This window comes from Pleurodeles waltl, chromosome 7 (genome assembly GCF_031143425.1).
Source record: "Pleurodeles waltl isolate 20211129_DDA chromosome 7, aPleWal1.hap1.20221129, whole genome shotgun sequence".
Lineage (NCBI taxonomy): Eukaryota > Metazoa > Chordata > Amphibia > Caudata > Salamandridae > Pleurodeles > Pleurodeles waltl.
This window is the reverse complement of record NC_090446.1, coordinates 1,466,364,876-1,466,379,061: the sequence shown is the minus strand read 5'-3', so window position 1 is coordinate 1,466,379,061 and position 14,186 is coordinate 1,466,364,876. Positions and strand designations below refer to the sequence as shown.

At 42.6% G+C, this 14,186-nt stretch overlaps 1 long non-coding RNA gene across 1 annotated transcript; it reads right to left on the bottom strand.

Annotated features, from left to right (window-relative positions):
- Positions 1-902: 902 nt before the first annotated feature.
- Positions 903-12,321, bottom strand: LOC138246508 (uncharacterized). Its single transcript, XR_011194302.1, has 2 exons — positions 12,224-12,321; positions 903-1,176 (listed from the first exon to the last, which is right to left on the bottom strand). It is a non-coding gene; the product is annotated as an uncharacterized lncRNA (long non-coding RNA).
- Positions 12,322-14,186: the final 1,865 nt, after the last annotated feature.

The following is a 14,186-nucleotide window of genomic DNA, read 5'->3' as shown; positions in this document are numbered from 1 at the left end:
CCCTGGGATTTGCATTTCCTAAATTGCGAATTCCTAACTGGAATTCGCAATTTAGGAAATGCAAAAACATTTGCAACAGGCCCATAGGTGCAAATGGGGTCAGATTCTCTATTTGCAATTCGGTAATAGCAATCGCTATTACCGAATAGCAAAATTCATACATACCATTTTGCATTTCTTAAATAGCTATTTCTTAAAATTCGCTATTTAAGAAATGCAATTTCGTTTTTTGATACATCTGGCCCTATATGCCTTGAAGAAGTCCTAAGGTGAGGGTGAAACACGTGTCGGCTGAATCCTTCATGTGACCAAGATCATCAATGTGCTCAAATTCTTGATGGTATTTTATGAGGAATTACATATTGCTGTGTTTCTTTGTATATTGTATGTTGTAGTAAAAAAATCAAGTCCATCTGTCATAATTGTTTGAATCTTTCTTGGTATCTTGTGCAGTAACTACTGTTTACACTATTGTGTGTGTTATTACAATCTGTACTGGAAGTGCTATTTATTGATTACTTATTACAATTGTTAGGAGTTATTCGCTACCTTTTTTTTTCTATTTGTTTTTGGTAGGGATTTCCCTGCTCAAAACATTGACATCCTGGTAACGGATGTTTGGTAGTGTGCTGAGCACCATTGTGATAGTAGCAGGTAGATAAATAGAGATGTGCAACCAACATATCACTGTTGCCGCTTTTTAAGTTTAATGAATATCCATTTTCTTCTAGATTGGCCAGTAGAATAATGAATTAAAATTCCTGTACACTGAAATCACTCATTTTATGTAGAACTGATGTTGGTGGCCTACATATTTCCTTCCCTGCAAAGAAGGTGAATTTAAGAAGTTCAATCTTGGTTTGCACTATGTCCAAACTGGCTGTCGGACAAAAAGACAGACCTTTATTCAGTATGTGGATGTGATTAGTATTTAAACTCTTGGATGACAAATTTACAGCTAATTGGTTGTCCGTAGTTTGTTCTTGGTTTGTTCTTTGCTCCTATCCATTGTCTGCACTCCTGTTATATTTGTACAGTTGTCTTATTTATTGCACAGGCGATGTCGAAGTACCTCCTCGGAAACATTTACCACAGGGTGTGTAGTATTCCTGGAACCCACTTCTCCCACATACTCTACATCTGAGGAAGGGATGGCCTCGAATGAACTGGCTTGACCTGTGGGAGCAATGGTTGTCTAATTAAATAACATAAAATACTCCTGCTACATAGTAATACCATTTAAAAGTATTTCAAACTAAAATGATTATATTAAATAATAACACTCCAATGTAAACCATTTTAAAGAAACTGTTGGACATTAAAGGGAAGATATTTACTATTCCCACTTCAATCTAAACCAATTTGGGGAAAGTGCTGAACACTAAAGGGGTGTCATTTACTATTCCTACTCCAATTTATATCAAGTTGGGGAAGTCGTTGGTCACTAAAGGGATGACATTTACTTATTCTCACTCCAGCACAAACCATTTTGAAGAATGCGATGGACTATTACTATTCCCACTCCTGTTTATACCAATTTGGGGAAGGTGTTGGACACTAAAGGGGTGACAATTACTGCTCCTATGACAATCTAAACCAATTTGGGAAAGATATTGGGCACTAAAGGAGCGAAATTTACTATTCCCACTCCAATCTAAATCAATTTGGAGAATGTTAGAAATGGGGTCTCTGGTTGGCAGTCAGTTTGCACTCTGTCCAAGCAGGGACCCTCACTCTAGTCAGGGCAATGGAGATACACACTTAGATAACCCCTGCTTACCCCCTTGGTAGCTTGGCACAAGTAGTCAGGCTTATCTCAAAGGCAATGTGTAAAGTATTTGTACCAGCACACACAGTAATACAGTGAAAACAATCAAAAATGGACACCACACCAGTTTAGAAAAACTAGTAATATTTATCTAAATCAAACAAGATCAAAATGACAAACATCCAACATACACAAGTCAAGAGATGAATTTTCAAAGTAAAAAGAATCTTACTCCATAGAAAACAATGAAAACGTTGATTTTACACAAAGTACCTGGTTTGCGTCAAAAATAAAGCCACACAGGCGAGTGTGCGTCGGAAAAGTCAGTGATTCGTTGATTCCTTACTCGCAAGTCAGGCTGTGCGTTGTTTCTTCTCCGGTCGGGTAGGCGATCTATCGTTTTTCTCCCTCACAAGAGAGCCATGCGTCGATTTTCGGCTCCGTGCAGATTCACAATGACTTTGACACCCAGTGACGCTGCGTGAGAAATCCGGTCGCATGGTGCTGGAAAACCACGCTAAGTGGGATTTGCGTAATTTTCAGCAGCCGCAAGCAGGTGTTGAGTTGTTCTCCAGCCACAATGCATCGATCTCCCAGCCGCGATGCAGGTGGGGCGTCGATTTCAGCTGTAGAGCGGGTGGCGTGTCGTTTTTCAGCCGCGTTGCATGTGATGCGTCTAAATTTTCCCCTCACAGTTTCCTGTGCGTGGATTTCCGTCCTTTTTCTACCAGCTTAACCTTTCAAGGTCCCAGGGACTGGATAGGGCACCACTTGGCAGGAGTTTCAGCAGAGAGTTCAAGTGCTGGCAGAGGACGTCTTTGATTGCCCAAAGACTTCAAAACAGGAGGCAAGCTCAATCCAAGCCCTTGGAGATTCTTCTCAAGCAGGAACATACCGCAAAGTCCAGTCTTTGTCCCCTTTCACAGGCAGAAGCAGCAGCTGCAGGATAGCCCAACAAAGCACAGTCACAGGCACGGGCAGCACTTCTCTTCAGCTCTTCTCCTAGGCAGAGGTTCCTCTTGGTTCCAGAAATTATCTGAAAATCTGGGGTTTTGGGTCCACTACTTATACCCCTTTCTGCCTTTGAAGTAGGCAAACTTCAAAGGAAAGTCTCTGTTGTTCACAAGATCCTTCCGTGCCCAGGCCTGGCCCCAGACACACACCAGGGGGTTGGAGACTGCATTATGTGAGGGCAGGCACAGCCCATTCAGGTGTAAGTGACCACTCCTCCCTCCACTCTAGCTCAGAAGGCTCATCAGGATATACAGGCTACACCCCAGCTCCTTTTGTGTCACTATCTAGAGGTGATTCACAAGGAGCTCAACTGTCAGTCTGACCCAGACAGGGAATACACAAGCATGCAGAGTCACAGAATGGTTTATGCAAGAAAATGCCAACCTTCACTAAAATATGTATTTTTAAATTGTGAGTTGAGAGACCCCAAACTCCATATCTCTATCTGCTCTCAAAGGGAAACTGCACTTTAAGGATATTTAAAGACAGCCCCCATGTTAACCTATGAGAGAGATAGGCCTTGCAACAGTGAAAACCACATTTGGCAGTATTTTAGTGTTAGGACATGTAAAACACATCAGTACATGTCCCACCTTTAGCATACTCTGCACCCTGTACATGGGGCTACCTAGGGCATACCTTAGGGGTGCCTTACATGTATAAAAAGCGAAGGTTTGGGCCTGGCAAGTGGGTACACTTGCCAAGTCAAATTGGCAGTTGAAAACTGCACACACTGACACTGGAGTGGCATGTCTGTGCCATGTTTACAGGGCTACTCATTTGGGTGGCACAACCAGTGCTGCAGGCCCACTAGTAGCATTGGATTTAAAGGCCCTGGGCACCTCTAGTGCACTTTACTAGGGACTTACTAGTAAAACAAATATGCCAATTATAGAAAAACCTATTACACATACAATTTCACCTAGGGAGCACTTGCACTTTAGCACTCGTCAGCAGTGGTAAAGTGCCCAGAGTAACAAAAACAGCAAAAACAGAGTCCAGCACATAGCAACAACCTGGGAAGAAGAGGGAAAAAGTTAGGGGAGACCACGCCAAGGATGCCAGGTCTAAAAGAGAAGATGTTGGCCACAAAAAGAGTAACATTTATGTTTTCCACTACAATCTAAAACATTTTATGCAAGGCGCTCCACACTAAAACTGTTATGTACACAATCAATATTCCATACTCACACAAGATTTTTGATCCATAACACAAAATACAAATTACTTAAAAAACACAATAACCCAAACTAAAAACCTATATCTGCCATTCCTACTGACACTAGCTCCTCTCTCCCGACAGACTGGTTTAATGGCGAGTTGAGGCTGACATAATTGAATGATGCAGATGTTGGCAACATTGGTCAAGCTACATTCATTGTGGACCAGCGGTTGTACCCTTGTTTATATTTGTTTATATCACTTTACCTGCAGAGTGATAAGGCTAATAATATAGGTCCCTCAAAATGCCATACACTTCTTTGTAGGGTCAGTAGGAGTGAAGGAAACATGTTGACCCCATTATCACATACAGGGTAAAGTCAAATCCCTGTTTTTCTTCTGTTTTAGTGTGCACCTCTGACACTCATTAAAGCTCGGATACTGTCTACCGAGAAGCATTTCTAAATCACCTTCTCACTGTCTTTCATTACATGCTGCTCACCCTCATCTACATCAAACAGTTCACAGAGAGATATCCCCATAGGTTTCATCCAAGAGCTCCTTTCCAGCCTTGTGAGAGTCATAGCCCACAACCATAACGCACTTGTTAGTAGTGTGAGGAGGATCCCAATGATGAAGCATATCACTCTATGGTGGGTGAGAGTTTTTTGTCCTTAAAGCAGAGTTTTTCCGTTTTTCCTTCTTCTTAGAGACTTACAGAAAGTAACATGATGCTGCAGTTGATTGTACTGATAAGACCGCATGCGTTGTTTTCATGTTTGGGTTATTTTTGGGAGTGATGCAAGCTGGGTCTCAAAATGCTCCCGTTTGGTGCTAGTTGTGTTGGCTGTTCTCAGAGTTCCCTAAACAGATGTGTTTTCAATGCAGACTTAAAAGTCTTCTCAGTCTGTAGGTCTCTCAAACCTTTTGGCAGAGAGTTCCATCTGTTGGCTGCCAGGCCAGGGTTGTGCTCCTAGTCTTTCCTTGTATATCTTCAGGATGCAGATGAGACCCTGATTGGAGGAATGAAGTGCCCTGTTAGAGGCATATTTCTTGAATCGTCTCTGTAGGTAGAGAGAGCGAGTTTGATGCAGTGCTCTAAAGGTAATTTATAGAACCTTGTAAATAATCATTCCCACTGACTAATCCCAAAAGTATTTGAGTTCCATCAACAGGTCATCAGCCCAACCACAAAACAGGGCACACCCTCAATGCTACGGTTTCCAATAAAAAGGACTAATCACTGGAATAGATCTAGTACATGAAGTGACCACCAGGTCATTAATTTTAATCAATCTGCCAATGGTAACCAGGCCAGCAACAGGCCCTATCACAAACATATCTATTTGACCCAGAAAACTGTAATCTTAAATTCTTTTCAAGCTAAATTCAGTGCGTCCCTCCTCTTGAAAATGTCAGTCTCCATAATGCAATTCCACCAGCAGTTAAAAGGGTCTGTAGACACGGTAGTCTCATACAAAACAACAAAGCTTAAGAGTTTTAGATGCACAGAGGGAAGTCTGGTGATTAGCTCAGAGTAGAGTAAGAACTATAAAAAACGTGCCTCAGAAAACAGTCGAAGAATGTTCAACCTCAATGATAAAAAGTGACGTCAAGGGCAATACAAAATATCTTATGCTATATAACCAATTAAGAGATCTTCATAATAGTCACTGGATGTTGTAGCCCTGCCCTTACTTCAACAAGTATACAACACAGTTAGGAATGAACCTCTATGATTCCATAGCAACACATTTATTCAAAAAGCCTTTCATCCTAGTTATTAAATGTTGGAAGTGGCCTTTCTGCAGGGTCATCCCCAGACTTTTTGCCTTCCTCCTTCTCTTTTTCTGACCTCTTTTTTGCTGGCTTTAGGACTCTGAACACTTTACCACTGTTAACCAGTGCTGAAGTGCATATGCTCTCTCCTTAAAACATGGTGACATTGGCTCATACCCAATTGGCTTATTTAATTTACTTGTAAGTCCCTACTCAAGTGCACTACATGTGCCCAGGGCCTGTAAATTAAAAGCTATGAGTGAGCTGCAGCACTGGTTGTGCCACCAACATAAGTAGCCTCCTAACAGTGTCTCAGGCCTGCCTCTGCGTTGGCATTTAAAAGTACTTGCCAAACCTTAAACTCCCCTTTTTCTACATATGTCACCCCTAACGTAAGCCCTAGGTAGCCCATAGGGCAGGGTGCTATGTAGATAAAAGGCAGGACATGAACATGTGTGTTCTGTATGTCCTAGTAGTGGAAAACTCCTAAATTCGTTTTTACACTACTGTGAGGCCTGCTCCTTGCATAGGATAGCATTGGGGCTACCCTCATATACTGTTTGAGTGGTAGATCCTGATTTGAAAAGAGTAGCCAGGTCATATTTAGTATGGCCAGAATGGTGATACAAAATCCTGCTTAATGGTGAAGTTGGATTTTATATTACTATTTTAGAAATGCTACTTCTAGAAAGTGAGCATTTCTCTGCACTTAAATCTTTCTGTGCCATACAATCCACGTCTGGCTGGGTTTAGTTGACAGCTCCTTGTGCATTCACTCAGACACACCCCAAACACAGGATACACACAAAGGACTGCCACACCCCCTACTGGGACCCTGGCAAACAGGATTGAACTGAAAAGGGGACCTGGTGCACTTCTAAGCCACTCTTTGAAGTCTCCCCCACTTCAAAGGCACATTTGGGTATAAAAACAGGGCCTCTTCCCCTACCAACTCAGACACCTCTTGGGGTAGACACTCTACCTCACAGACACTTCCTGGAGAAGAAACCTGAACCAGAACCTGCATCCTGCCAAGAAGAACTGCCTGGCTGCCGAAAGGACTCACCTGACTGCTTTCTGAGAAAGACTGGTGCCTTGCTGTTGCCCTGCTGTCTTTCTGCTCTCTTGCTGTGCTGCAGAAGCGCTCTCCAAGGGCTTGGATAGAGCTTGCCTCCTGTTCCCTGAAGTCTCAGGACCAAAAAGACTTCTCTCCTGCAGCTGAAATCCCCGTGCAGCGAAAATTCTACGCACCGCCTGCCAAAAACGACGCACAGCCTGCTCGCGGTGAACAATTCACTGCACGCGAGACTGGAATGACGCAGCACGACTTCGCGACAGAAGATTGACGCAGCGACGTAACCGGAACTTTGACGCACGGCCCTACTGGATCGACTCAAGCAGACTCAGAACGACGCAGACCGACTTCCTGAGAGTAATCGACGCAGCGCCTGTCGTGTGGGAGAAATTTCTACTCATTGCCCACCGGAATCGACGCAGTACCTGTGACCTCGCTCTACAAGCCCAGGAATCCACGCATCGTCCCGGGGCATCCGAAAACCCCGCAACCCGAAGAAGATCCAAGTCCGCGTGCCGGAAATCGACGCATGGAAAATAATGACGCAAGTCCTTGTGCGAAGGGGCGAAACCGACGCACACCTACCGTTTTCCACGCAGCTCCTCCTCTGCGGTCCCTTGTGAGGATTGTTCAATGCAAACCAGGTACTTTGCCCTGCAAGAGACACTTGTTGTTTCTAGGAGAACTTAAGACACTTTTTATTGATTTTACAGTAATATTTCAATTCTAAGACACTTTATATTACTTTTACAGTAATATTTCAATGTATACTTATTGCATTTTAATCGTTTTGACCTACATCTTATCAGATAAATATTATCTATTTTTCTAAACACTGTGTGGTGTATTTTTGTGGTGCTATATTGTGTTGTTGTATGATTTATTGCACAAATACTTTACACATTGCCTTCTAAGTTAAGCCTGACTGATCAGTGCCAAGCTACCAGAGGGTGGGCACAGGATAATTTGGACTGTGTGTGACTTACCCTGACTAGAGTTAGGGTCCTTTCTTGGACAGGGGGTAACCTGACTGCCAACCAAAGGCCCCATTTCTAACATTAAAAAACAAGCAAAAACAGCCTCCTATTGCCAACCTCGCCAAAGGAGATTGCATCCACAACTAAATCTCTCCATTTACGCTTTATGCGCATTAAACCTACTAATGGACACAAAGTCATTGATCTAATCAAAGGTAAAAGCTTGCCAGGCTGTTCATCGCCCTCTAGAATCTCTTGTTGCTTCACTATTTGTCAAAATAGTAAAGGTAAATTATTGTGTTACAAAAGTGCCATGGCCTTAAATATTTACATTAAACATACTGGGAAGCTAAATATATATATATATAGATATAGATATACTACAAAGAGAATTTGGAGGGAGGAGGTGCGACCTCCTCCAGCTGGATGACTACCGAGCTGTGGCCACAGAAGGCCCAGCTTCAAAGAGTCTACCACAACAATGAAGCAAATGACAATCACATTTTCATCTGCCAGCTCCTTTGTGTAATGATAAAGGAAAGAATGGTCCCTGAAGGGGGAAGTGTAAACCTCAGCTTCCAAAGAACGTCAGTGAATAACCATCTGGGGAGTGTTTTTTTACTAGAATACATAAAATTTTATTCAAATACAAATTATTTATAATCATAGAAAGACCAACTCATCTATTTCTAACATCATGTTCAATTGAATCAGTGTTTCCCAAATGACGCAACGGAGCAGTGAGTGTGAGATAAGTGAGTGAAAAGCGGACGAGTGCTATACAATATCTACATTAATAGTGACTGTGGAGGATGCACAGTTGTTCAATCGAGACTCTGATATAGGGTTTCAGCCCCCTAAATTACATACACACAGTATATTATTATAGTGTCAATGTTTCGATGCTCTAGTGTTTTTTGTACACACTCATCATCAGGATAGAAGAAGGAAAACACCCATTATATAATGCTCATGCAAATAATGCCCAACGGAGAGCTGGAATGAATCCACAAATCATAGGTCACAACACCTAAGAAGAGATAAAAGTCTCCTATAGGTATTTAGTAAGAGAACCATCCGTTAGTGGCCCAAAGACTGTGGAAAAAACACCAGGAGTGTAGTTTGACTTCTTATAGGTATGCATAGTGAACAAATATCCAATGGTTGGTATACTTGCAACATTCGATATATGGTCTCGGAGAAGGTGCCCTATTCTTGTTATTCATAAATGCTTCCCATTCGTCAATGCAATAGTTAAACACAGAGCACCAACAAAACCATCCAGTCCACTGGGCATCCGTATCTGAGGTTAAAGTCGACTCTGGTCCCCCAAAGAAAAGGATTTACTTACCTGCAAGGAACTGATGAGACTGCTGTAACTGGGAGACCAGTTGGACAGTAATGACTGGGCCTGTGCTGGACTACCCTGCAATCCAGGAACTCCAGTCCTGGGGCTGGAGATGACCCCTGACACTTGTGGATACCTTTTGCTTACCTGGGTGACCTCAGGAACAATCACTGCATCTCTTCAGCATCATCAGCATCCTGCATCCCCAGCATCAGGAACACTTCTTTGCTGGACTGCGGTAAAGGAGAATAATGCACTGAGGACTCTAAGACTACTGGACCTGATAGATGACTGTCTCTCTGGACCTGAGTGGTCTCTGTGACTGAACCTCGACCTATTGAAGCCCATCTAAGTAAGGAGAAGTAGCCATACTACCCAGTTGGCAACTAACTGCTAAACTGCTTATAACAATTTGAAAAATACAGTGATTTTGAAATTCATATCTCCCGTTTCCCTCAATAGAGTTTTATAGCCTTGGGATGAGAGGAGATGGGTGAAGGAGAAGTTCACCAGGATAAAGGTGGCCAGAGCTCTCCCTGGTGGCCAAACTGCAACCTGTCTCAGTCTCACACCACTTGACAAGGAGGGCCTTTCCAGTATGTACCCCCACCTGCTGCATGGGCTGCCTGTGACTGCTGACCTTATTGTAGTGTCAGGTAAGATGTGGTGGTTAAACAATGAGCCCAATTCACAAAGAGCCTCCACAGTCGTGGCAGAAGCTCCACACTCATGGCAGAATCTCCACAATGAGAAACTGCAGTGCAGAGATTACACCACAACTGCAAAGTCTCTTTGTAAATTGAGACAAATAACTTTACTATAAAAAATGTTTTCTATGAAGTGCAATTGTGACTATGGCGGTCATTATATGTTTATGGTGAATTCTTCTCTTGTGTGTATCCTCTGGTCTATCACAATACAAGAATCCTAAATACTGCAAATTTTAACTCTCAATTTCTTCTTCAGAAAAAGTTGACCATCTATGCTGGTGACTTCAATGAAGTTTTGTAACTGGCACATGAAACTATGCATCGATTTGTAAACATCAGAGTTGCATTGTAAATGTAATTAAGTAACTATGTTAAAAGTTGTACACAATCATCATTTGTTGTATTGCTCTGTCAGCATCTGCATTTAATTTCGACATACAGCCAGTGTAAATCCACCCACTGGAGCAGTTTCCTGCACTTGCAAGAAGCCAACATCATGGGGCAGATCAACCACTAGCAACTGCACAGACTGGTACGTAACTATGCCCAGAAGTGGGTTCCATGTACTACGTTATTATCAGACAACCTATAGATATTTTTTTTTATTAAACTCTATTATTTGTTTCACACATGTAATCTTAAGTAGTATATGTTGGTTTTTGCATGTTTCAACTAGAATGATAATGAAATTATACTTATTGCCTTTTAGGTCCTGTGATGTAGGAGAGGACAACACATAGTACAGTAACCTCTGCTCCATGTACAGGTGTGACCAATGGCCAGGCAGCACACACTGGGCAGATGGTGGACCCCAGGTAAGGTCACTTACATATAACTTTATATAACACTCATAGTGTAATTTATTGGATGACATGTTAGAAGTAGATGGTGTGTGTCAAATATCCCTCTTGTCGTCCATTTCCATATGCTCACATATGGTTGATAAGAGTATACTACTTCATAACATGTTGGCTAATGAAAGTATGACTCAACATTAAATTATGTGTCTAATTGCTTATATGGTCTCATCTAAAGAGGAGTAGCACTGTGTTGAAAGTCTATATTATTATGACACATACATATAAAATAATACACATCATCCTTTGTATTGTAATACGGATATGTTTGTCAGGAGTACCTCAGTCATCCACAATACCTCATCCAGGGATTAGGGAGACCTTCTCATGCAGCAGTCAGACACACTACCATCACCATGTCAAATAAGAGTGCCATATAGTGCTGTAAGCTATTATTTGCCAAGGTGTTCACAATTATTGATTCATTCTGGAAGTAATTAAGCAGATAAAGCCACTTTTTCTAAGCATCTAATGTTTGTGTGTGATATGTACCCAACATAATCAGTAATATCTATGTTTATTTTACATGTTCACTTATTATGCATTCTGAACAATAATTAAGATGTCTCTTCCTTTTGAAGCTGCTGGATCAAGGATCATGTCTTCCGCCATAAAATCAAGGAGCTACATTGAGCAGCTGACATCTCGGGGCATATCAATACCACACAGATGTATGGCTGGAGTTGGTGAGTGTGATTTTGCATTTCACATCTTAATTGAACACCTCAATGCTACAGTCTGAGCTGTCACATGTAGGTTTATACAAACCAGATCAAATGTGGAACTTGAGACAGATGCAAAGAAGAATAGTTCAATCTGTTGTGTTGTAGCACATGATAATACTATGGCAAATACTTAATACGTCGCAACCTCTATCTTACAGGTGCTGGGGACAGTAAGTTGTTTGATGAAACTGAACCGCCCACTATTGGAGAGTGGCAGGCAATCCAAAGAGATAAACTGATCCTCCTCCAAGCAGCAATATCAGTGACCAACACTTCTCAACAAGACGAGAATGAGGAGGAAGAGGATGAGCAGGTCTTGGAGGAGGACATGGATGGGGGGGCATTGTTGGGCCACTGGTCAAAATACTGAAGACTAAATCAGGTCCAGCCACCACTGTACCTCCTACTTCCCTTCTGAGGATTGCTTATTTCCAGCAGGCAGCCAACAAGCCACATAGTGCACCTCCCCCAACACAACCACCACCTCCTCACAGCCGTCATATCTGAGGTTGATGTGCTGAATCTCCTACACACTCCTCACATGACAGTGCATCCTAGGCAGACTCTCAGACATCTGGAGCTGTGGATAACCCGGTTTTGGAGTCCCCAGCCATCGCTGTGACTCAGAATGCGGGGGCTGAGGGCGATCTTGAGGGTGTCAGGAACCAGACTGCATGAGCAAGCATTCAAATCCCAAATGTAACAAGGGGCCTGAAAATTGCAAGAACCCGAAAGTAACCACACTGAAAGTAGCCTCTCAGGCCATCCAGAAAACAACTATTGAGAGCGTTCATCCGTTCGTTACCTACTTTCACCGATGCGAGTTTCCAAGATGGCGATTACAAAAAGAAAGGTTAGCGGTCTAGCTCTGAGCGCGACCAGCATGCAGAGTCTTCTTTGCGTGCGCTCAGAGGGAAGGAAGCTGCACTTCAACTGAAATTTTCAAGACGTCGAATAGTGTCTCTCCTCAGCGCTTCGTTCTTTTGGGTTTTTTCCAGTCAGGAAGCCCCAGGAATCAGCGTCTCGACTAGACTTGTGAACAGTACAGAGAGAGTAGTGTCTCTGTCTCACTCGTGTGTATATATATATATATATATATATATATATATATATATATATATATATATGTGTGTGTTATTGCTAAACTAGGAGAATATTTAACCAACAACGTAGAAAATAATTTTTTCTACAACTACAGGAACATTTGAATGGCAAAGACTATTTCCTAATTCAATCAGAGGTCTCAATATTTAATTCTCTATCAACCCAGTACACTTACTGTTCTAAAGAGAGTAGCTAGAATGTGTATATAATTTTGAAGTTTAGAAGCAATAAATGCATATTGTTATATTTTTACCCTACAGGTAACTGACACCAATACATACGGAAAGAAAAGATGAATTGGGTGTAAGTGCAGAGGTGAAGCGATCCCAACAAGGCAGTCTCTCTTTTTCTCTATCCACTTCCTCTTTACCCCTCATTGTTATTTCATACCAGCAAAGGTTATTACTGTTGGTGTGGATATTGGTGAAGAGGCATTGGGTCAGCTTCTGCTCCAGAGGAACTTAACTGATAAGTGCATAATGTTTTGACAGAGGGTGGGGCCCAAAGCCTGCAGGGGGATGGACTTCCTTATGCAATGGCACCTGCATTATCCCCCACCCAGCATGCTGTGAGTTCTGATCTTCCTGTGCATACTTAGGTTGCCCCGGCTCCCTCTCCTACCCCTATAGCTGGCAGCCCTGCTACCAGCTGAAATATAGCTGACGAGGGCCTACTGGGTCTAAACTGTGGTGCCCCCCAACCAAGGAGTGACAAACAGCCCCCTCAGAGTAATTGGGGCATCAGCAAGAAGCATAAAGATGCAAACCTGCTTGGTAAATCTGCAACTCCACACCACAAGCAAAAGGTGGCAAGCAGTGAAGTTAAAAATGGTGCTAAAGGGAGTCCACTCCATGACTGGGTTATTTCAAAGAGAGATGTCAAGTCTTTAAACTCTCGGCTATCCGCTGTCTGCTCTGCAGGTCAACCAGTGACAAGGGCCGACCGCGCCAGAGTGAACCCGGCGCTGACATTTCTCCCAATCATCAAATCACTTTGATACTAGAAAGTAGTTTTGACTCCTTTGGTAGTGTTCCCTTGGTCTGTTCTTCCCTAGTTGTAAACCCAGATAATTTGAAGACTCCCAATACAAGTAGAGAACATCAGCCCTCTATGTTAGTGATACTCAAACTGGTGCATGCTCAGAGAGCTGAGGCACAGCACCACTTTTCTCAAGTTTGTGCAGACATGGTTTTAATTCAACAATCTCTAGCAGCGATAACAGCAAGCAAGGTAACTGCCCTCACTATGAACGTGGCCGAGCTCCAGCAGCGGATGGCCAATGCAGAAGAGGGAAGAATGGGCACCGTAAAACCTATTGGGAATCATGATCTGTAGCTGGTGGTAGTCCAGGTGAAAATCGAGGATTTGGAGACTCGCCAAAGGATAAATAACCTCTGTGTATTTGGAATTCCGGAAGGAAAAGAGGGTTATGATCCCTGGCTGTTTACAGTGTATTTATTCAGGAAGGCATTCCCTGATCATGGTGAATGGGATATGGATTCACAAATCCAGCATACACTTCATCTTCCAATACTTTAGAGCAACAATGCTGCTGCTGGTAGTACTAAATCTCCGCATCCACATCTGCTTCCAATCTACATTGGTAATTTTTTGCTGAGACAGGCAATTTCATTGAAGGCCCACCCTACTACACCTGTTGCTGTTGAC